Source organism: Cryptomeria japonica, chromosome 2 (genome assembly GCF_030272615.1).
Source record: "Cryptomeria japonica chromosome 2, Sugi_1.0, whole genome shotgun sequence".
Lineage (NCBI taxonomy): Eukaryota > Viridiplantae > Streptophyta > Pinopsida > Cupressales > Cupressaceae > Cryptomeria > Cryptomeria japonica.
This window is the reverse complement of record NC_081406.1, coordinates 288,352,652-288,376,351: the sequence shown is the minus strand read 5'-3', so window position 1 is coordinate 288,376,351 and position 23,700 is coordinate 288,352,652.

Below are 23,700 nucleotides of genomic sequence, written 5' to 3'. Positions count from 1 at the left end.
ATGAGGGAATACTTTTGGGAATAGATAGAATAATATTTTTATTGGGAATTTTTGAAATAAAATATATTTATTATTTTGGTGATGTTTAAAATAATATATTAGCCAAGAATATATTATTTTTGGATTTGAATGTTATAGGTCATTCTGGAAATTTACAAGTGGAATACTAAAGTATATGAGTAATTGCAAAATGAAATATTCAGCATTGATCCTTTTTTGAAAACTTAAATGATATGCTAATAGAATTAACGAAAATTTAATAATGTATCGATTGGAAAATTGGTAAGTTAATGATATCTTCATTTGATAAAATAAATGGGTTAGTTATATTCTTCCTTGGTATTGTGAAATAGACAAATGGTAATATTGCAAGTATAGTATTGTATCCACCTTGTAATGGTGATTTTTCTGTTAATGTATTGTTGAAAACTTAGATCATTTAGAAAACTTGATCAACCTTTATTGTTAAAACCAATAGGAAAAAAAAAAAAAGATTGCCTCTACCGGTTAATGCCTATGCAAGTTTAATTTTTGTATTCGCTTTTGTTTAAAGTAACGACACGACTTGATATGTTTGTTTGGACCCTGTCATCTGGTTGATTTGTGGTTGGCCATAGTTGGTTAGGTCCCTAGTTAGAGTACCTTCAGACAAGGGACCTTTGTATTTTCTTTTAATATGTTCAGTTGGATCTATTTCTATGTAGGGATCATTATGTATTTATTGACCGAAGTTGTCATTTGTATATTGGTTATGTTCACCTAAATGGTAGGATTGTAAATAACGTGAACCTTATGTACCTTTAACTTATTTAATTATCAAAGGGGTCTTGCAGTTGAGCATACCCAAAGATGTAGCCCTCTAGGAGTGAACTCTGAGATCATTTTGGTGTTATGTGATGCTTTTGTTCTTATGTTTCATGGTTAGTGCTAGCATGTGTGGATGGCACTTTGATAGAATTTATAAGTGGATTGGATGAGATTTATCGTAATGTATGTATGCAGACATCTCTTAAATGCAATAAATTGGATTATGAAGGAATATATTCTATTAATGCTAATGAAAATAAGTATGCATGAAAAGACCTCATTAGTCATGATGAAATTTTAGTGTGTTTTGGAATAAGATGTATGGTATGTGTTTAATGTAAAACTGAACGTAATGAATGGATAACAATTATTGGATGAACTCGTCATATTACCTAAATTATAATTCTAATGGATGAACTTCATTTGGTTACCTACATTTTAAACCTTGATAAATGATCTCCATCATAATACCTAAATTTTAACTAAAATGGATGAACTCATTTAGTTATTTACATGTTAATCTTAATAAATGAATTTCATCATATTAGCCATATTTTAATTTTAATGGAAGATCTCATCATGTTACCTAATTGAACTCTGCTAGATGAACTTCATTAAGTTATCTATATTTTAACCCTAATGGATGAACTTCAATATGTTATTTACATTTTAACTTGAATAAATGAACTTCATCTTATTAGCTATATTTTAACTATAATGGATGAACTCAATTGGTTATTTACATCTTAACCTTAATAAATGAACTTCATCTTATTAGCTATATTTTAACTATAATGGATGAACTCATTAGGTTACTTACATTTTAACCTTAATAAATGAACCTCATCATATTAGCTATATTTTAACTAAATTGGATGAACTCATCTAGATATCTATGTTTTAACCTTAATGGATGAATTCACATGTTATCTATGTTTTAACTTCCTTGGGTAAATTTTCTCATCTTAGACTCATCTCCAACCATAACGGATGAACGCGTCCTATTATCTATAATTTTAATTTACTGAAAAAAATTATATCCATGTCTTAAGTAATAACATGTAATTAAGATAACCTACTTAATTGGATCAATGTTGCAAGTTGAGTTAGGTGTTAAGTTACATAATCACATTGGGAAACTCCTTAGGTTTGTTTAGTCCTCCGTTGTTCTATCAAAGCTTTAGATCACTCAACGTATCTTAATGTTGTGTCTTATTTATAAAAAAAAAAATTGCACTCCATTTGTGCATTCTAGCTTTATCCCTTCGGGGTTTCTTGTCGAGGCATTACATCAGATATAAATTTATCTCTCTTAGACTGATAGACCTTGTATCTTGTCACCATGCATTCAAATCTAACATCATGTTCAATAATATTACTGATTGCCATGTATCTTCCATCATGTTCAAAACCGGTTGCCTCCACCACAGTCATGTTCTTTACATTCCTTAGGGTAGGAACTACATCAATTGCATTCAAGCATGTTATGAATTTAATTTCTTACTTTGTGATCTTGTGTGTCCTATCAAGCCATATAAACTAACCATAAAATTTTCTCGAAATGAATCTAATCCATTTTGGTTCGTCAAAGACCAGAAAATTCAAAAATTGGATGAAACCCTTGACCTGGAGTGATTTGAATTTGGGTTTAAGGTTACCCATGCCATCTACCATGTGCTTTGTGTAAAGATTCAACATTTTAACATTCCCAAGCTCTTCAAAATTACAATGAATATATGTCCTAATGTCTTAAACATATAGAACACCATACGTAATGATAAAAAATTTCCCTTGTGGATCATCTTCCATATATTAGTATGGGTGTTTTTTGAACTTAAGCCTTTCCCTATCATCTATGTCAACAAATAATGGAGCCACCTCACTAGATGCCATTGTCAAATCTTAGGTTATGACTAGAGAAGGTTATCACACTCTAAAAAATACCTTTTTGTCTTCAACTAGACGCATGAAATCTTTTCTGAATCTCTTAACGCTTTGGGTTCACTTCACAATATCTTTAATAAGATCTTCTTGTCTTTCAATTCGAATGCAATGTGATAAATGTGAGTTAAAAATCCTTTTTATTCACCGCATACCTAACTTTTAGGTATAATAAATTCTCAACCCTAACTCTACTAGATGCTTTGTATCTCATGAATATTCTTTTAGAGTCTCAAATTGACATGAAGTCTTCCGCACATCCTTTAGGATTGACTTCACAATCATTCGCAACCATCTACAACTTCTTGCAACAAGTTGTAGATCTTAGACAAGGGGTTTTCAAGATCTGCATGAAAAGATTCACCCTAAGGCCAAGTGCCTTGGTTACTAGATGAGGTTCCAACATGGGAATCAAGTGCGGACTCATCTACTGCATCTAAATCACCCTTTTTGACCCATTTCTTCTTGTACTTCTCTCTAATCTCTTCAACCTTCACTTTGCCCTAATCATTAGATTTTCTTTTTTTTGTTGGAATATTCCTGCTTCTACAGTATTTTGCAATATGACCAGATTTGTTACAAGTATAGAAAACAATGTTGTTTCTTTGATTAGGCCTGGAATCACCTTGATTTCCCTTTGATCTACATTGATTAGAAATATGTCCAAATATTCCACAAGCATAGCATCCTATAATTCTCCTATTTACCATACTTCTACACTCAACTGACTTATGACCATATTTGTTGTAATTGGAATATTGTTTTGAGAATGATGAATTATTCTGATTTGCCCTATTTTTCCATTGACTTTTCATATGACCAAATTTATTAAAAACAAAGCATTTACCATTGAATTTATAAGCATTAGGTTGTCTTACCAGAGATCTCTTATTTTTTTGATGATTACTTTGACCAAATCCAAAGTTTTCTCCTTTCTCAAATCCACGTCCTCTCATATTACCTTTATTCTTCTAGATTTGTACCATTTCATCCAACTTAGCTGAGCTAGCATTGAATTTTTATTTTTACTCATTAGAAGTGGTAAGTTCATCTCTTAGAATTATGATCTATCTTTCAAGCTCTTTCTCATTATTCCTAGATTGTATCAACTCGAGTTTCAATAGGTCATTTTTCATGATTAAGTTTGTAACATTCCTCATTCTTCTTCCTATCTTCAATCTCCTTTGTTGACTTCATCACAATGAATTGCATTTCATTCTTCAAGATTGCAATATCTCTAGCAAGTTTCTCACATTCATCTGTCTTGTCTTTTAAGGCTTCGTCATCAATGCTTTGGTCTTCTTTCTCCTTTAGTTTATCCATAAGCTCCTTTCTCTTTTCTATGGTTGTGTTCACTTTCTCCTTCAAAGACTAATGAATTCTTCAGCATCGCTCAGATTTATTCTTAGGCTATTTACTTAATTTCTTTTTACATCTAGATCTTCAAGTGCCACTGTAAGTTGTTTTTGTAAACCAGAGTCCATTAATTCTCTCTCTCAGATATTCCTGGAGTTGTTAGGCTTCCTTGGAGGAACTAAGTTTGGATACCAATTATTGGAATCAATGAACATTGAGAGGAGGTTGAATCAGTATTCTTAAATTTGTAATTTTCTTCAACTGATTTGTAAACCACAAGATGCAAAAGAATGAAAGTAAAATATAGAAACTCAACACACACAAGCACAAATCCATAACACCAAAATTTTTACATGGAAACCTGGGAAGGGGAAAACCATGGTGGGATTGATACCCACAATATTATAATACTACGATTAAGAGTATAGTAATATTACAAGGGGAATGCACATGCATTCAGGCACGTTTCCTAGAGCTCATTGCTCAATTACAATAGAGGGATACAACCCTCAGAGGACTCATTGTCCTACAAATGATTACAAATGATAACTGATTGTCTAAAGTAATGAATAGAATCTATGAATGCCAAAATGTAGTTTTGGTTAAGCATAAAAGAGTCTTCTTCAACTATTCTAGCACACTGCTATGTTTTTCTCTATTTTGTTACATACCAGAGCATAAATCTAAAGATAGTGCACATGAAACTGTGCACCAGTGCTCATACAATATTCACACACTCACACCACTCACCAAAATGCTCAAATATATTGGCCTTATATATCTTCATCACTTGATTAGGTCACCAACATGTCAGCTTCAAATGATAAAATGTGTAACAAGAAGTCAGCTCAATTCGATTACCAATACACAAGTGGACCAAAACAAATTGATAACATGCTTAAAAATTTTTGGCACAACAACCTTGAACATGAAACTAATTAACAAAATCATCCTGAAGATTCTGCATAATGTTCTACACCAAAATAACCTCGTTCTTCCTAAAATATCAGATACGGGATCATCAAACTTGTACAAGAATCAACACTGGAAGCTAGGATTATGGATAAGTCAATTCCAAACATCGAATCAACAACCTATTCTAACACAAACAAAAATGTGCACCCAAAATTGAGTTCTACTCAATGTACTCACACTCTACCAAACACTGTGTTCCACTTTCCAGACTTAAAAAAAACTTCCAATAGAATGAATTTGCATATACCGGATGATGCATCTGATATGAGTTGCCATCAATGGTAACCCCTAAAAAATCCTCAAGCACTAATCTCTTCTAGAATAGTGTCTCTTGCCAACACAATCATCATCTCTTTGACATAATACACAAGTGAAATAAATTCTCTTGATGACTTTGAAGATACTTGTCTACCACATTCCTACAAAACATCATTAGTGTGCAAAGTACAACATATATTATGATATATACCATAATGCATGGAAAATTCAATATGAATTCTACAACATGTAGTGTGTGCATGATTTATCTTAACATAAAATGGTTTTTTCATTTCAAAAAAACTTTGGCTAATTCTTATTTCAGGATATGTTTGAACTAATTACTCCAAAAAATTTATTTGAGTCATATCCAAAAAGTGCTTCAGATGTATCTCATGATTTCTTGATCCAATTCTCCTTCTAAAAACATCTCATTGGTTGGGTGAAACTCTTGCTTTGTCATGCCAATTTTTTTCAATTAATTATCTTAATGAATCAACAACAACTTTGCCTTTTCGTGGAAGTCTTCTCGAAAATGCCCAAATAGAATTATTGTTAGGATCCTCAAGTTTGTCATGCCTCCCTAAGGCATGGTGTAGTATTGTTCTACTTATCTTTAATGAGTTACTTGTTTTTCTTACTAGTCTATATTTTTAAGTTTGGTTTCTCATTATGGTTGATGCAAGAACACGTTGAGTAACATTTTCATCTTTAGAGTGTGATGTTGAACCAATTGCTTGATACATATCAAATAGATTTGTTACTATATTTTTTTCTCTATTATTTTTAGATGATCTTAAGCCAATGATTTTCATTGTCTCTCTAAAATACACATTTCTTATCATTTCTACAATTAATTGGCATCTTGTGGTTTGATTTAAGCTCTCAAATAATTTTTTCATATTTTATTAGTCATTCTTCTACAAGTGCATTGGGAAATTTTATCAGCCATTGGCTTCAAAATATTTTCATCAATGTCAAATATACTTTGGTTTTATATGAATAATTCTAGGAGGTGTTAATATTGTTGCATTTTATTCGATTGTATTAAGTATATTTGTTTGATCATTTATTGACACTTGTCCTTGGGTTGCATTCAATCCATTTGATCCATGTAATTAAGTTGGTGTAGATGGTGTACCTTCTCCCAATTTTCTCATTTCATGTAGTCATTTCATGCGCTCATCTCCCTTTCCTTTGTTGTCTCTTCAGATTCAATGGTTCCTCATTTTTTCCTTCCCATTGTGATTATGAATTGTTCTAAATAGCATCACATATGTTATCAAATATTATACAAATTAAATAAACAAAAGATTTCATTAAACTATGGAAATCAATGAATTTGACAATCAAAAGCATAAAGGAAACAAAAAAAACATTGAAAAATCAAACTAATAATGCATTTCAATCATTTGAGATCATATAAAATAAAATTCATCATACACTATATGAGAATGTCATGGGTGAAGACACAGTTTCAGTTGGTCCTTCACTAGTAATTGTCATTTTTTGGTCATTATGAAACCACCTATAGTATCGAGGACCCATATGGGCTATTGACAATATAGACAAAGGGAGGGGGAATGTTGCAATGCCTATAGTGGAAATAAATCGTACATGGTTTTGACACTATAGATATGATTATATAGTGAAATAAACCCATATGAGGTATTGACACTATAGACGAAGAGAAAACAATGCAATATCTTTAGACACAAAAACCTATATGGTTTATTAACACTATAGACAAAGAGATAAAAGGAGTATAGTGAAAGAGAGGGGGAGAGAGAGAGAGTGGGGGGGGGGGGGGGAGGGAGAGGGAGAGGGTGGGAGAGAGATGAGGGGAAGGGGGGTTGAGAGTGAGATAGAGAGGAAGAGTGAAGCAGAGAGATAAAGAAAGAGTGGGAAGGGATTGAGAGAGACAGAGAGGGGGGGGGAAAGAGAGAATGAAGAGAGAATGAAGGGAGAATGAGAGAGAAAGAGATTGGGATAGTGGGAGGGAGGGAGGGAGAGAGGTAGAGGGAGAGGGGGGATTGAGAAGAGAAATGCGATAATAGATATAGAAATAGGGAGAGGGAGAGAGGGAGAATGAGGGAGAAAGATAGAGAAAGAGGGTGAAGGGAGGTTGAGAGAGAGAGAGACGGACAGAGGGGGAGAGAGATAGAGAAAGAGGGAGAGAGGGAGAGAGAAAGAAAGAGGGAGAGAGGAAGAGAGAGGAAGAGAGAGAGAGAGAGAGAGAGAGAGAGAGAGAGAGAGAAGGGAGAGGAGGGAGACATAGATAGATAGACAGATAGATATATGAATATATGTATGCCTATATATATGAATAAATGTACTTCTAGATATATAAAAATATGTATGTGTACTTATATCAAACTAATATATATGAATATACCCATACGCATTATTATTGAGAAAAAAACCCCGTATGTGTTACTATATAGAAGAATAACTTGTTCGCATTATTTAAAAATCAAAATATCGTAAGCATTTTAGCTTTTACTTAGCCTTGGATAGCAAGGATGAGGCTTGGGAACCTTATTTCTCTCCTTTTTACGTGTTTTCTTCTTCCAATTTGGTTTCTCAACTTCATCGCCATCAGGTTTACACGTTATCAAGTGGGTATTTGTAAAAGTGTCACCATAATTTCACCCATGTTTTGAGATTTCTATCCATATATTTTTTTTTAAATTTGAACATTATTAACATATTAATCTTGAATTTCTTTTACCAATGTCTCCAGAGTTCTCAAAGATAGACGTGTACCATTTTTTAAATAACTTTTTAATTACTCATCAAAATTGGAAAAAAAAATATATTATTGTTCTATACTTCATTATTTGTCTTTTTTTAATTATTTTGGTGCAAGTTATGTGACATGCACAAACATGTACCTAATTTTTAGGATGCGTCCACTTTGAAAAATCATAAAAAAATAGTCAACAAAAAATTACAAAAAATACAAACTTCTAGTGCTCTCTCTTAACTATCTTTCTACTAAATAGTTTTTCAAAATACTAAATGCAACTATAGCTTTTTTGATGTGCACGTTAGACACTATATTATGTTTTGCTGAAAATAATAGGAACACTTTTGTGTGTGAAGAATATTTTACCCACTTAATCTTATCCAATTTTAAAAAACTTTAGTAGTTTGGAAACTGGATTCAGATTACTACAATCTTTGTTCTTTGGGTATCTTCAAATTTTGAGTGGACGAGTCTCAAATTTCTCTTCCAAGTTCAGGTTTAGCTAATTTCATAAAAAGGTGTCCAATTATACCCCACTTTTTATTCACCATTTTGGAGAACTTACCCAATAACATGATAAATCACATAAAATCCATCATAAAATCGTAGATAAAATATAAATAGAAAATTCTTTGATGTAGTTTGTGATGGTATGATGAATCAATAAGGATCTGGACAACTACTAGGGGGGGGGGGGGATGAATCAGTAGATATAAAAATGACTAAACTTTCACCAACCTCAAAAATAATCTCACAAGTCAATCTCTGAACTAACTGGTTCAAATACTAAACTACAAATTGTAATATCACTGATAGGTATACCAGTTGACTATCATAACAGAATAACAGTATAACAGCTCTGAAAATCTCAAACCTTTTAATAAAAACATCAAAATACTTTACTAACAATAGTAAAAGCACATTTCATATTAATGTTGTTCATCTTATCATATCTAAGTGGATTTAAAAGCTAAGCAAATTAACCATATCAAACATAATCACAAAAAACATTCACCACTTGACACGATGATTTTTGGCATGGGAACCCAAATGGGAAAAACCAAAGTGGGGATGAATATCCACAAGTATTTTGAACTCTTCTGAAGTTTTCCCTGTTAGGAGCCAAGCCTGTTAAAGCTTTACAAAAAGTCTTGTTAAGAAAAGATCATGTTAGGGACCACCTGATTAAGGGATTGACTATAATGCCCCGTTCGAAGCAATGCCTTGTTAGGAGTAACCTCGATAGAGGATTTGAAATACAAGCTAATGGATCACCTTGTTAGAGGATTTAGATAGCACTAATCTTGTTAAGGCTTACCTGGTTAAGGGAATTGACTATTGTAATTGTTAGAGAATGGCATGGGTTTGTTGATTTGGTAAATAACACTACTCTACCCGATCAGATCCTTTTCATGCTTCTATCGGCCTTCACAAATACTACAGATACTCCTTCTAGTTTAGAAACCAATCACACTAACACTTAACCAGAATTGCCAACACTACAACAAAACAACTCATTGACCTTATAAGCAAAAAAATAGGTCAGTAACACATCACAAACCTAAGATCTCATAGATATTACAAACAAATCGGTTCAAGTATGACCATTAGATTACATAACAATCATTTCACATTGTTCAAGACAAGCTCGATCGCTCCTTGATCACCACTTCATCGATTCCTGTAACTCATCACGTAGTTTCCTCTTCATGCAATGGACTTGCTCATTCCCAAGATAAAGCTGTTATCTCTATGTGGCAAAAAACATTTAAAAACTCTTCACATACAACATGCATATGTGGCATAATCATTACCATTCACCATTTGATCATAAACCAATACAACTAATTCACCAAGCTCCATCGATTAGGGTTTGGCACATCAACAGGTAGGGTTACCGATTGATCTCATTGCTTCTTAAGTAATATTGGTTCCCTTCACTAGATAACCTACCGGTTGCAAAACAACATCATTACAACATTATTACCAGTTATAATTGACATCAATGATAGCATAAAAGTTCATCAATGCAATCTACATGCAAATGGCAACAGTTTGTTGCTCCTTCAATCAGGTCCTCTCTTAAGGAAGAATAATTACTCTTAAATTGGATGATAATGTTATCATAACATCTACCATTGAAATTGAATTAAGAAGGATGCTTTATATAGGGATTTCATAATTGAAATCATATTTAGGCCTACTTAGATTTGATATATTTTCACATGGAGCTAGATTTGGATAGGGTATGACTACTAAATTATCCTCCAAATTTTGAGAAAAAAAGTGTGGGATGAGGGTGGTGGGTCACCCTGGTTCTGACAATTTACTTCTAACTTTTGAGGAATGCAAGATAACAGGGTTTTAATGTTGATTCCATCTCGGTGGCTCAAAGCATAATGTATAGATATTGAGAATGTGTTTTGGCAGTTGAAATTAGGGTAGGATTAAGGATAAATAAGGATATCGAAGAAATAAAGGACACACATAGAATTAAGGGCCCAAATAAGAGTGTGATGATGTAATAAAGTGAAATAAGACCCATAATATTAATTTAAATCAATAAAGGTCCTATAATGCATAAAGGGAAGAGAAATACTAAAATAGGTGCTAGGAAAGTGTGAAATTGGACACACTAGTAAATATTTACAATTTACGACACTACAGAAACATATCCTCCTTAGATTTAATTATGAATAAATTCCATTAAGTGTGTGGTGTTTAAGGGATGGTCTTCTTATGATATATACTATGATGTCGTAAATTGTACACCTTTAGTGTGTCCAATTTCACACTCTCCTAGTACTCATTTTAGCACTTCCCATTCCTCTATACATTATATTTTCTTTATTGTAATTAATTAATATTTAATTCAGTATTATGTGTCTTATTCTACTTTATTACATCATCACACTATTATTTGGGCCCTTAAATCTAGGTATGCCCTTTATCTTTTATTATCCTAATTTATCCTCAATGCTACCCCAATTTTAACTTCCAAAACATATTCCGCATATCTATAAATCATGTTTTGAGCTACCACTATTATTTGCATTACAATCTTGTTATCTTTCATCCCTAAAAGTTTGGGACAAATTTGTTTGGACTAGGATGGTCACCCCCCCTTGGTCCTACACTTTTTGCCCTGAATTTTGGGGGGATAATAAGGCAGTTTTCTCTAATCAAATCTATCTCTATGTGATAATACATTGAATTTCAATCAGTCTAAAGGTGATTTTAATTGTGAAATCCCTATATAAGAAACCCTCCTCAATTAATTTCATTTAGGATATCTCAACTCATGCTAACATAATCACTACAATTCAAGAGCAATTACTCTTCTTCAAGAGAAAATATGACTCAAGGAGAAGAAAACTACATCAAGGCATCTTCATGTTATTCTTTATCTATGATTTCATGGTGGATTTTATTATATTTATCATGTTATTGCATCAACACATGGGGGGCTTGTCCTAAGAGTGTTACATCACCTATTGAAGGTATAATCATCTACATTCAAGAATTTTAAATTCATATCTAGCCTTGCCCTTAAAAGATAACCTTTCTAATCCAATTCAAGTTCAATTTATATTTTAATTAGGTTTAACTCCAAACCTAGGGTTTGAATTAGGAAAACCCCTATCTACAATATCCTTTCTCTCCTCTTGTTTGTAGATATAGGTCACTAACAGAGACACCTTTAGTAGACTAATACCAACCCATTCTCACAAATTAGACACATGTTTCTAGGACTAGGGTGCTTGGGGTCCCCTTGTTAGGAGAAGGATATTGAGGGCACATCTATCCTCCATTTTTTTAAATAAATTTTTTAGGCAACACCTAGATAATCTAAGGGTGTATATTTCTAGTCAATGGAATATACTCAGAAGACCAGAGTGTTATAGGCATTTCGACGCAACAAATTTAGCTCTAGATTTTAAACATAGGTAAATAATCAGATTGCCCATCCATTTTTGTTTTTTTATAGAATCTCCATTTGATTATTAGTCAATTGAAACATTTTAAGTTCTCATTTACTTCATACTTTCATCATAGAGTCACATTGCTTCAACATATCTCCATAGTTCATTCACTTTCCCAAGCAGTAAAAGGAATAGAAACCCTAGAAGTGTCATTTGACTCTCTTCTACAATAGTTAGTCAAATTCAATTTTTCCTTTAGGTCATTTCATAGTCTAATATTTGTATGAAAGTGGATCTTGGTTTTAGTCCTACCTAGTTCTATTTTCATCCATTACATTTTGGTGAACTTGACTCTTCTTACATTTGGATAACTTCTAATTTAGATTTTTAACCTTGATTTTAGATGTTATTAGCTGCATTCATTGATTAATTATGTACTTGATTTTTTTGCATTTATTATTTCATGTCTTAGTTTATGCACTTGCACCTTTTAACTAATCACATTAAATGCATATGTATTGTTTAGGTATCAAGTTTTCTTTCTAGAAATTTGTTTGTTTCATTTCAATGTGTTTTCCCTATTAGTACTAAAATAAACAATACTGATGCATGTGATGTTGCTTTGGTCTCTCTTATATCACCTCACACCACTCCCAAGGTTTCTCTCTTTAATGATATCATTGTGATGCAAAAAGATATTCTTAACACTTCTCTTAGTGATATCTCTCTTTGGGAGGAAGCAATAGGGAAATAAGTTGATTCTTCTCCTAATATGTATCTTCCCCATGATATTTCCTTGGTGAAAGATGATTCTATTATGGTATAAGATGATGGAATGATTGCTAACCCCCTTAATGAATCTTTACCTACTTCTAATGAATCATTAATGAGTGATGTTTGTTCCTCTCCTAAAGATTGTCTTATTCATAAGAATACCTTAGAACAAGAGGATGATATAACAATCACCTTCCTTAATGTCACTTTTGTTGGATATTGGTTGATGTGTTGTCATTGATTTCACATATTCTTCTGTGTTGTATTTTGGTTAGATGAGTTTGTTTAGCTTGTGTGTTGCAAATGAGGTGATGTGAATTAAAGGGTTTCTAGTATGTTGTATGTAGCTGGTTCATTCCCATTTGTAGAGGTTTGCATGATGTTTTGATTGAGTTTTGTGATCCAATATTGAGGACTTTATTCAATTTTTCATGCTATTTGATATTGTAGTTTATGCTTTGTATTGCACTGAAATTGCTATATCTTTTGTTGCAAATGTGTCAAATATATTTTGGGCATTGATGTGTGTCCTCAATTTGATTGCTTCATGATTTGGATATCCATAAGAAAATCTTTCAAGTTGACAATCAATTATGATAGTGTTCTTGAGCTCTAGTAGAGAGATGATTATGATTATTGTAATTTGAGATGTTGTGTTTTTTGTGGTGAAATTCATGTTTCTTACGAATGTCTCTAGATCATGTTATATGCGTATTGGTGGTTTACATTGATTATTGTGCACGTTATTGAATTTTTTCTTTATTCAGTGATGTTCTTAGTGTTATGTGACATTCTTGGTGGTTGTAGCATGTTACAGATGATTGAGGCGTAATTGTTGGTAGTATTGTGTATTTGTGGTATTAATTTAGGTCTATACTATGTCTTAGCAGACATCATTTTGGTTTGCATGTATTATTGTAGTATGTGAGGTTATTATTTTATAATTTGTATTGAGGGTTTAGCCAACCTTGAAATAAAAGTTGAAGGTTTGTATAAATAAATCTAAAAATCATGTAAGATGTATGTTTGTGTTGTGTCTACAAGTGGGTGATCTTTCATAAATGTAAAGGAGAAGAAAAGTGTTGCAGAGAAGACTGTGTTCTTAACTGCAAGTGTACTCAGGTATATGGAGATGCTATTTTTGAAGTTCATGTAATTCGGATTGTTGTCTGAATGCTTTTGTAAGTCAATAATGTTGGGAAAATGGTGTCTCAACCTTACATTTACATGAGGTTACTATTTATAGTAAGTTTTTATTTGAGCACAAAATGGTGTGAAATTATGCCCAAAGCTTCTAGTTGGCTAGATAAACATTCTAGTAAAGTTACATCGCAAGATCACAACTAGTTTTGAAGATATTAAATTTTCTGGTTTGGAGGGGTCCAATGAAAGGTTTAAATTTGATTTTGAGGACTTTAGAGGCCCCAAAATGTCCTGAAAAGTGGGAATAAGAAGCATAGTGGATTACAAGGCAATAGAGAACTTCATGAAATTTCTAGTTCTTCAAACGGTTCATCAATAGGACACACAATTCTCAAGTTATGGCCTCCAGAAGTTTATACTCCTAAAATAGGAAATATAAAATACAATAGACACATAAATGAGCTGTAAAAATGGAGGGACACATCATAGGGCATCTAGAAAGGAGATAAGATCGACTACACTTTATTGGGTGCTTTTAGCCCATGGTTTTCTAATACCATTTAACTGTTTCTTGTATTGTGTCTCCTATATATGAGGTGTGTGAGATAGAGGTTGTGTGTAAGAGTCTTATAGCTATTAAGTTACCTCTGAATCTCTGATTAGTGGTACTCCTACGAAGAGATTTCTCTACAAGTATATTGTAATCTATTTTGATTGTTGAATAATATATTGAGGGAATTTTGGAGTGTGGGTTTTTTCTCCCAAAAGGGTTTTCCCCACGTAAATCATTGTGTTATGGTTTGAATTTTATTATATTTATTTCTATTTTCTATAACTATTGCGGTGATCTATAAAGATTTTTGTATTACCCTCCTCTTAATGTTAGTGTAGGAAGATGTTTAGCTACTTAACTTCCTTACAAGTGGTATCAGAGCTTGATCACATTTGGTTTTTTGACCTAATCCAAATTTGAGTGAGAGCTTTTGTAGAAGACACCTTTTGATCTTCTTGCAGGAATTTTTCAGATGGCAAGTTCATCAGGGAAAATAGAGGTGGGGAAATTTAATGGAACAAATTTTAAGATGTGGAAGCTGAAGATGGAAGATCTTCTAATAGATTAAGATTTATGGGATGTTGTTGATGCGAATGTCCAAAGGCCCTCAAATCCTCCTATGGAAGCTCAATATAATTTTATGGACCAAAAAGCCAAGGGTCTAATCAGATTGTGCTCCACAATGAAAACGCTGCAAAGAAGCTATGGACTAAGCTTGGTGAAATGTATCAAGCGATATCTTTATTAAATCAAATTTTCTTGAGGAAGAAATTGTATTTCTTGAAGATGGAAGAGGGCGGACGATTTGCAGATCATGTGGAAGCAATCAATATGTTGGTGGCTCAATTAGTATCTGTCAATGTTAAGATGAACAAAGAGGAGAAATGTCAGATCTTGCTTTGTTATTTTCCTTATTCATAGGATTCTCTTCTTATTGCTATCTGTAGTACTTCTATTGTTTTGAAGTTAGAAGATATGGTGGGTGCCCTATTTGGTTAAGAGATGCAAAGGAATGTATCCCATAGTTTGAAGCAAGCCCTAACTATTTGTGGAAGACCTAAGGAGAAAGGAAAGAAGAATGAGAAGTGTGATAAGTCCAAATTGAGAGGGAGATTAAAATATCTTGGAAAGTCCAAAGTAATTTGTTGGAATTATGCTAAACTAGGTCACATTCGTAAGGACTACAAAGAAGAAAAGAAGAAGACAAAGAAGAAGATTGATTCTAATTCTAAGTCTGAGAAGGAAGATGGTGATGCATTTATTGCAACTTTGGCAACTCATGCAAGCATTGATGCCTAGTTAATTGACTCAGGTGCATCTTTTCATATGAATGCCAATACAGATTGGATTTTTGAATATGAAGAATTTAATGAAGGTAAGGTGTACTTGGGTGATGATTAACATTTAGACATTGTTGGCCGAGGTAAATTTAGAATCGGGTTTTTTTATGGTAGAATAAAAAGGATTAATGGTGTGTTGCATATCCCTAGATTAAAACAAAATTTGTTATCTATGAGAAAACTAATAGATGTGTGTGTGCAGGTAGTATTTTCAAAAGCAGGATGTAAGATGATTAAGGGTGCTATGGTAATTGCTAGAGGTGTCAGGTTTGGCACTTTGTATAAGCTAGATGCATACACTATTGAGTGTAATAGAACTTTTATATAAAGTAAACCTATGGAATATTTGAGGGTTTCACCTTCAGTAGATGGAAATGGATTTTGGGTACCTAAGGGAGCTCTTTCTTCTAAAGAAAAGTTACCTATAGAGAAGACTATTTTATGGCACGAGATGCTTGGCCATATTGGAGAAAAGGGTCTCAGAACCCTGAAAAATAAAAACCTTGTTAAAGGTTTGAATGATTGTAATCTTGACTTTGATTTCTATGAGCATTGCATTTATGGAAAAAACAACTGTGTTCAATTTTATTTGAGTTCTCATTAAACTTGTGGTGTTTTGGATCTTATTCATTTTTATGTGTTTGGTCCTATAGATGTTCCTTTGATTGGAAAATCCCCATATTATGTTTCATTTATTAATGATTTTAGTAGAAGGACATGGGTATATTTTCTTAAGAGGAAATTTGATTTTTTCAGTCGATTTAAAGAATTTAAAGAAATGGTTGAGTTGCAAACTAGAAAGAAAATTTAAGTTTGAGGATTGATAATGGCGGTGAATTTTGCTCTAATGATTTTGATAGATTCTGTAAAGACTGTGGCATTATTAGATAGAAGACAACTTCGTATTCTCAACAACAGAATGGAGTTGTAGAAAGAATGAACATGACACTAATGGAGAAGGCTAGGAGTATGTTGAGTGGTGTTGGTCTAGAACAAAAGTTTTGGGCTGAAGTTGTTGTCACTACTGGCTACCTGATTAACAGGTCTCATACATTAGCTCTTGTTGATAAAACACCTATGGAAGCATGATCGGGTCACAAGCCTTCATTGAGACATCTTACAGTTTCTGGTTGCAAGGCACATGCACATGTACCAAAGGAGAAGCAAACAAAGTTGGGGAACAAGGCTATGAAATGTATCTTCATCGGGTACAGTTATGGTGTGAAAGGATACAAGCTTTGGGACCCTATTGCACAAAAGGTAATTCATGGTAGAAGTGTTATTTTTAGATAAAATAAGTCTCCTTCTGTTAAATTGCATCCAAAAAAAACTAAAAAGGAAGATTTGATTCAATTCCCCTGTACACCTGAAAGAGTTGAATCGAGACCCCTACATAGGCAAGAAGTTGAGGAAAGCTCGTCTAGCTCTGAATCTTCAAAAGAAGAGAAAGAACCTCCAACTCATCTTGTTTGAAGGTATACAAGACATAGACAACCACCTGAAAGGTATTTACCTAATGATTGGAGATGTATTTTTACTTTGAAGACTAATATGGATGAACCAAAATCTTTAGAAGAGGCATTAGGTATGAATGATGCAGAATCCTGGAAGATTGTTATGGAAGAAGAAATGGATGCTTTGAAAAAGAATGATACATGGGATCTTGTACCATTTCCTAAAGGATGAAAGCCTATTGGTTGCAAATGGAAACATTGAAAAGTATAAAGCAAGGTTGGCTGCAAAAGGCTACTCTCCGGTTGAGGGTGTTGATTATGGTGAGATATTTTCTCCTCTTGCCAAAACGACATCCATTAGATTTTTTCTTTCTATTGTTGTTGCTTATGATTTATAGGTTGAGAAAATGGATGTGAAAACTGCTTTCCTTCATGGTGATTTGGAGGAGGATATTTATATGAGACATTCGGAGCACTATGTGGTGAAAGGTAAAAGTAATTTGGTTTGTAAATTAAATAAAGCTCTTTATGGCCTCAAAAAAAGTCCTAAGATGCGGTACCAAAACTTTGATACATATGTGTTGAGTTTGGGATTTGATCATTCTAAATCAGATCGCTGTGTTTATTAAAAAATTGATGGTGATCATTTTGTGTACATTGCATTATATGTTGATGATAAGTTATTCATTGGTAAAGGGAAAGGTATAATTTTAGAACTAAAGTATCAACTCACTACTCAATTTGAAATGAAATATCTTGGTTTATAAAAACACATTCTTGGGATGGAAATTAGAAGAGATAGAGTGAACAGAAAGCTATGGCTAGGGAAGAGTAAGTATGTGAATTCAGTGTTACAGAGGTTCAACATGCAAGATTGTAGACCATTGTATGTTCCTTTTATAGTTGCAATGAAATTATCTGCTACAGATTATCCTACATCCCCATCAGAGATGAAAGACACTAGAAGAGTGCCTTACCAAAGTGTAATTTGAAGTTTGATGTATGCTATGGTCTGTACTAGACTAGACATTTCCCAAGTAGTGGGAGTTTTGTCCAGATATCTGTCTAATCCTAGTAGAGTTCATTGGGATGCAATCAAAAGAGTCTTCAGATATTTGAAGACTACCTCAGAGTATTCTTTGTGTTATCATGGTAATTCACTTGGAGACATGATTTCCCTTGATATTCAAGGTTATGTAGATTTTGACTGGGTAGGTGATATTGATAGTAGAAGCTCCACCAGTGCTTGTGTTTACTCTATTTGGTGGTGCAATTAGTTGGATAAGCGACAGGTTGTGGTTTCTTTGTCCACTACTGAAGCAGAGTATACGGAAGCTACTCATGCTTGTAAAGAAGCCATTTGGCTTAAGAATCTATGTTAAGACATTGGAAAAAAACAAGGAGTCATGACAATTTATTGTCACAGTCAGAGTGATATCTGCCTAGCTAAGAACCCGATATTTCATACATGGATGAAGCACATTGACATTCAGTATCATTTTGTTAGAGATATGGTTGAAGATGGTGGGTTAAAGTTGGTTAAGGTAGAAACATTGATGAATTTTGTATATGCTTTAACTAAGGTTGTGAGCACAGAGAAGATGGTGTTTAAAGTCTATGGGCCTTATGTCCCCTAGCAATTGATTTATTATGTTGATACTCCCTTTCCTCTTGCAAGGTGTTCGACAAGTGGGATATTTGTTAGGAAAATGGTGTCTCAACATTGCATTTACATGAGGTTACTATTTATATTAAGTTTTCATTTGAGCATGAAATGGTGCAAAATTATCCTTGAATCTTCTGGTTGGCTAGATAAGCATTTTGGTAAAGTTGTGTTGCAAGATCACAACTAGTTTTGAAGATATTAAATTTTTTGTTTTGGAGGGGTCAACTGGAAGATTTAAATTTAATTTTGAGGACTTTAGAGGGCCCAGAATATCCTAAAAAGTGGGCGTAAGCATCTTAGCATCTTACGAGGCAATAGAGAACTTCTTGATCTTTTCGATGCTTCAAACAGTTCGTGAATAGGACACACGATTCTCAAGTTATGGCCTCCTAAAGTTTTTACTCTTGAAATAGGAAATATTAAATACATCAAACACATAAATGAGTTGTAAAAATGGAGGGACACATCATAGGGCATCTAGAAGAGAGATAAGGTCAACTACATCTTATTTGGTGATTTTATCTCATGGTTTTGTAATATCGTTTGACGATTTCTTGTATTGTATCTTTATATATGAGGTGTGTGAGATAGAGGTTGTGTGTAAGAGTCTTATGGCTATTAAGTTACCTTTGAATCTCTGATTAGTGGTACTCTTGCAAAGAGCTTTCTCTGCAAGTATATTATAATCTATTTTGATTGTTGAATAATATATTGAGTGGCTTTTGGAGTGTGGGGTTTTTCTCCTGAAAGGGTTTTCCCCACATAAATCATTGTGTTATGGTTAGAATGTTATTATATCTATTTATTTTTTTTGTAATTTTTGTGGCGATCTTTAAAAAAATTTGCATTACCCTCCTCTCAAGGTTAGTGTAGGAAGTTGTTCCACTACTTAACATCCTTACAAGTGAGACTTCTTGTAAGGTAGTGAGGCTTCCCTTAAGGTTGTAGCCTTTTTGGGTTTCTCATTTTGAGTAGTGAGCTCTATGCAGTGTTCCTGAATGCATGTGCATTCCCCATTGTAATATTTCCATTTACTCCTAACAAGGTATTATCTCATTGTGGGTAGGTTCCCACCATAGTTTTTCCCTTAACCAGGTTTTCCACATCAATAATATTGGTGTTATGTGTGTTATTGATGTGGAGTTGTTTCATGCTTTAACTGTTAATTATAAGATCTATTTTGTGGTTTAAGTTGCAGGAAGTTTTGTGCAAACTAATTCACTCCCCTCTCAATTTGTTGCATTGTTGCCAACAATTGGTATCAGAGATAGATCCTTCAAAAGAAGCTTTACCTCTTGAGGAGATCTGGGATGGTAACCTTTTCTTTCAAGAAAGATAGTCTAAGATTTGATGGGACAAACTACACTCTCTGGAAAAGCTACATGCAATGCCATTTGAGATGCATTGGAAAAGAGTACTAGAAGATTACTAAGAATGTATATAATGTTCCTTAGAATGGTCCTACTACTCTAGATGAGATAAAGGAAGCAAAATACAATATCAGAGCTAAGGAAGCATTTTTGAGTGCCTTGTCAGATTCTAACATGACTAATGTGATGGACTTAGAAACTGCTCATGAGATTTGGATAAAATTGGAGACCTTGCATGAAGGTGATATCCATGTGAAGATTGCTATGTTACAGAGCCTAAAGGGTAAATATGAGAACATAAAGATGCGTGAAGATGAGAACATTACTTCTTTTATACATAAAGTGAATGAGCTTGTGTGTGGAATCAGATGTTTCAGTAGAGTATTAGAAGAATTTGAGATTGTTGCTAAAGTATTGAGATCCTTTCCTTCTACTTACAAACATAAACTTATTACTATTGATGAGATCCGAACTGTGACAAATGTGACAAGAAACGTGTTGATTGGTAAGCTTGCTTCTTTTGAGCTAAGTGAGTTTGGAGACACTCTTCCTAAAACTAAATCTGCATTCAAAACTATTGTTTCTAGGAAGCAGAGATATGATTTGGGAGAAAGCTATATGAGAGTATACAAATATGAGAAAGAGATGGAAGATGAAGAAAGAGATCTTGAAGCATTTATTGCCAGAATATTGGCTAAAGGGGTTGATATGTATAAAGGAAAGTTACCTCTTAATTATTTTTCATGCAATAGGATAGGATATTTTTCATTAAGGTGTCTGGAAAGAGAGAGAAATCCTAAGAAGCCATTTAAGTCATGTAAGCCTAAGTATCAGAAGAAGTGTTTTTATGCTATTGATGAAGGTGTGACATATGATGAGTTAGATAAGAGAAATTTAGGAGATTAATTTATGTTCATTGCTATCAAGGAAGATGGTCTTGTAACTACAGATTCTACAAGCTACATTAATGAGGAGAAAGATTTAGCTGCTAAAGCTGAGGAGAAAGATGAATGGGTAATTGATAGTGGTTTCTCTCATCATATGGTAGGTGATGAGAGAAAATTTGTAAATTTTGAAAAGTATGATGGTGGTATAGTAAGATTTGGTGGTAACAAAGCTTGTGTAATTTGTGATAGAGGCTCTATTTCTCTTGATGGTAAGCACAATACTAATGATGTGTTATATGTTGAAGTTTTAAAGAATAATCTTTTGAGTATTGTTTAGGTGGTTGATAAGGGATATAACTTGCAATTCAAAAATGGAAAATGTGAGATCTTGAGTAGCTCCGAAACTGAGATTACATGAGGAACAAAGACTAAAGGTCTAATATCTTTCACTTGAATGTTGTAGTAAAATTTGTTTCATTTCTCAGATTGATGAAATTTGGTTATGGCATAAAAGGACATGTCATGTAAATTTTGATTGCATGGTTAAGATAAGTTCAACTCAAGAAGTGAGAGATCTACCAAAGTCAGTAAAGCCTTCTAATCTGGTATGTAAGGAATGTCAATTAGGGAAGCAAACAAGAGTTATTTATAAGAGAAAATAGGATAATTCTAATGGATTGTTGGATTTTGTGGATACTGATCTTTGTGGTCCTTCTAGAGTGAAAATATTGCAGGGTGACAGGTATTTCATGTTGTTGATTAATGATTATTCAATAATGATGTGGGTTAACTTCTTAAGTGAGAAGTCTAAAGCGTTGGAAAAGTTCAAAAATTTTAAAGCTAGAGTTGAAACTAAGACTGGATTGAAGTTGAAATGTCTGAGATCTGACAGAGGTGGACAATTCATTTCTGGTGAGTTTAATGCATATTGTAAAGAGAATGGAGTTAAGAGATAGTTATCTACTCCTAAGACACCACATTAGAATGGTGTTGTAGAGAGGAAGAATAGAACAACTCAAGAAGCTTCTAGAACCATGATGATTGAAGGAAATATTTTGCATGTGTTTTCAAGAGAAGCTTTGAATACTACATTATACACTCTTAACCAGATAAATGTCAAAGGTGATATTGATAGGACTCCTTATGAGTTATGGTTTGGTCATTCTCCTACTATTAGATATTTTATAATTTTTGGTAGTAAATTCTATATCAAAAGAGATGAAGATCTTGGAAAGTTTGATGCTAGATGTAATGAAGGAATCTTTCTTGGTTATTCTACTAAAAGTAAGGCCTACCGGTGTTATAATAAAATATTGAGAAAGATGGTTGAAAGTGATAATGTTAAGGGTGATGAAGGTAATATAAGATAGATTAAATCTTGTGGATATGATTCTGATGATTGGGATGCCAGTTCAGATAGAGGAAAGAAAGTGCAAACCCAAAGTCAAGTTTAGATTATTCCAAAAAAGCCTGAGAATGAAGGTGTGGATGCTAATGCGAAAGAAAGAATTCAAGAGCTTGGAATTCAAGAAAATCCTAAATCCCCCAAGTATGTGAGGTTGAATCATTGTGAAAATCAAATTATTGGTGACAACAATAAGAGTGTGATGACTAGAAGATGACTTGCTGAAGAAATTTGTTTGATTTCTAAGATTAAGGCTAAGAATGTTGATGAAGCTTGTAAAGATAAAAATTAGATTAAAGTTATGGAAGAAGAATTAAATTAGATTGAGAAAAATAATACATGGATTCTTGTTCCTAGACCTAAGGATAAAAATGTAATTGGAACTAAATGGCTATTCCAGAATAAGTTGAATGAACAGGGTGAATTTTTTTGAAATAAAGCTAGACTTGTGTGTAAAGGATATTCCTAGATGGAAGTAATTGATTATGAGGATACCTTTGCTCCAGTAGCTAGAATTGAAGTTGTTAGATTATTTATTTCCTATGCTGCTCACAAATATTCCAAGGTTTATCAGATGGATGTCAAATCATCTTTTCTTAATGGTGAGTTGGAAGACATCTACATTGAGCAATCAGATGGATTTCAGCTAACAGATGAAAACAACATGGTTTGCCGATTGAAGATAGCATTGTATGGATTGAAGAAATCCCTTAGAGATTGGTATGCTAGATTGGATAAGTATTTGATGAAGCTTGGATTTAATAAAGGTATTGTTGATAGTAATCTTTGCTTCAAGATTGATCAGAATAACATCTTGATTGTTGAATTTTTTGTTGATGATATTATCATTGGAGGAAATGATTGCCTATGTAAGAGATTTCCTAAAGAGATGCAGAATGAATTTGAGGTGTCTATGATTGGTGAAATGAAATTCTTTCTGGGATTGCAAATTACTTAGTTAAATAAAGGTATTTTCATATCTTAGTCTAAGTACATGAAGGAATTGTTGAAGATTTTTGGATTTGAAGACTCTAAACTTATTGGTACATGTATGGTGACTGGATGTAAGTTGACAAAGGATAATGGTTCACCAAAATCT